This window comes from Lissotriton helveticus, chromosome 8 (genome assembly GCF_964261635.1).
Source record: "Lissotriton helveticus chromosome 8, aLisHel1.1, whole genome shotgun sequence".
Classification (NCBI taxonomy): Eukaryota; Metazoa; Chordata; class Amphibia; order Caudata; family Salamandridae; genus Lissotriton; species Lissotriton helveticus.
The window spans coordinates 50,990,133-50,992,632 of record NC_136069.1 but is presented as its reverse complement, the minus strand read 5'-3'; positions in this window follow the sequence as shown (position 1 = coordinate 50,992,632).

Here is a 2,500-nt window from a genome sequence, read left to right as displayed (position 1 = left end):
ATGAAGACCACAGATAGCAGCAGGCCGAAATAGCTCAGTTGGGAGAGCGTTAGACTGAAGATCTGAAGGTACCTGGTTCAATCCCGGGTTTCGGCACAGATGAGAGGTTCCTTGCTTCTGACAAAAGAGGTCTTGGAATCAGCTGCAGTACTTTTTTCTCTATTCATCAAATTTTTTCCAACTGATATACAACACAAGTAATTTAACATAGACTTTGCTTTCTGTCCTCATTCTAAACTTGCTTCCACATTTCTTGCCTTCAGGTTAGACTATGAATGTTTCCCATTTCATGCTTTTTTGTAAAGTAACCTCTTGTCTGCCTTACCTTCAACTTCCCCTTGAACACAGATGTCAGTAGTCAGATGACATTGCTTACCTACTCAGGCCAAATACGTCTGGGTAATATAGTGCTAGTCCATTCAGAGTTAAAAAAACGCTACCTAACCCGGATCCCAAAAACGCTATTTACCCATTGCACAAGTTAACTGCTGAATGATACAGGACTCCTTAAAACATATCTCTAACATTTAAGGGTAAATATCCAGGTCATGCATCTAGTTTATTGAATGGTTCAAATCAAAGTATGAAGACCACAGATAGCAGCAGGCCGAAATAGCTCAGTTGGGAGAGTGTTAGACTGAAGATCTGAAGGTCCCTGGTTCAATCCTGGGTTTCGGCACAGTTGAGAGGTTCCTTGCTTCTGACAAAAGAGGTCTTGGAATCTGCTGCAGTACTTTTTTCTCTATTCATAACATTTTTTTCCAACTGATATACAACACAAGCAATTTAACATAGACTTTACTTTCTGTCCTCCTTTAAACTTGCTTCCACATTTCTTGCCTTCAGGTTAGACTATGAATGTTTCCCATTTCATGCTTTTTTGTAAAGTAAACTCTTGTCTGCATTACCTTCAACTTCCCCTTGAACACAGATGTCAGTAGTCAGATGACATTGCTTACCTACTCAGGCCACATACGTCTGGGTAATATAGTGCTAGTCCATTCAGAGTTAAAAAATCGCTACCTAACCCGGATCCCAAAAACGCTATTTACCCATTGCACAAGTTAACTGCTGACTGATACAGGACTCCTTAAAACATATCTCTAACATATAAGGGTAAATATCCAGGTCATGCATCTAGTTTGTTGAATGGTTCAAATCAAAGTATGAAGACCTCAGCTAGCAGCAGGCCGAAATAGCTCAGTTGGGAGAGTGTTAGACTGAAGATCTAAAGGTCTCTGGTTCAATCCCGGGTTTCGGCACAGTTGAGAGGTTCCTTGCTTCTAACAAAATAGATCTTGGAATCAGCTGTAGTACTTTTTTCTCTATTCATCAAATTTCTTTCAACTGAAATAAAACACAAGCAATTTAACATAGACTTTGCTTTCTGTCCTCCTTCTAAACTTGCTTCCACATTTCTTGCCTTCAGGTTAGACTATGAATGTTTCCCATTTCATGCTTTTTTGTAATGTAAACTCTTGTCTGCATTACCTTCAACTTCCCCTTGAACACAGATGTCAGTAGTCAGATGACGTTGCTTACCTACTCAGGCCACATACGTCTGGGTAATATAGTACTAGTCCATTCAGAGTTAAAAAAACGTTACCTAACCCGGATCCCAAAAACGCTATTTACCCATTGCACAAGTTAACTGCTGAATGATACAGGACTCCTTAAAACATATCTCTAACATATGAGGGTAAATATCCAGGTCATGCATCTAGTTTGTTGAATGGTTCAAATCAAAGTATGAAGACCACTGCTAGCAGCAGGCTGAAATAGCTCAGTTGGGAGAGAGTTAGACTGAAGATCTAAAGGTCCCTGGTTCAATCCCGAGTTTCGGCACAGTTGACAAGTTCCATGCTTCTAACAAAATAGGTCTTGGAATCAGCTGTAGTACTTTTTTCTCTATTCATCAAATTTCTTTCAACTGAAATAAAACACAAGCAATTTAACATAGACTTTGCTTTCTGTCCTCCTTCTAAACTTGCTTCCACATTTCTTGCCTTCAGGTTAGACTATGAATGTTTCCCATTTCATGCTTTTTTGTAATGTAAACTCTTGTCTGCATTACCTTCAACTTCCCCTTGAACACAGATGTCAGTAGTCAGATGACGTTGCTTACCTACTCAGGCCACATACGTCTGGGTAATATATTACTAGTCCATTCAGAGTTAAAAAAACGCTACCTAACCCGGATCCCAAAAATGCTATTTACTCATTGCACAAGTTAACTGCTGAATGATACAGGACTCCTTAAAACATATCTCTAACATATAAGGGTAAATATCCAGGTCATGCATCTAGTTTGTTGAATGGTTCAAATCAAAGTATGAAGACCACAGCTAGCAGCAGGCCAAAATAGCTCAGTTGGGAGAGCGTTAGACTGAAGACCTAAAGGTCCCTGGTTCAATCCCGGGTTTCGGCACAGTTGAGAGGTTCCTTGCTTCTAACAAAATAGGTCTTGGTATCAGCTGTAGTACTTTTTTATCTATTCATC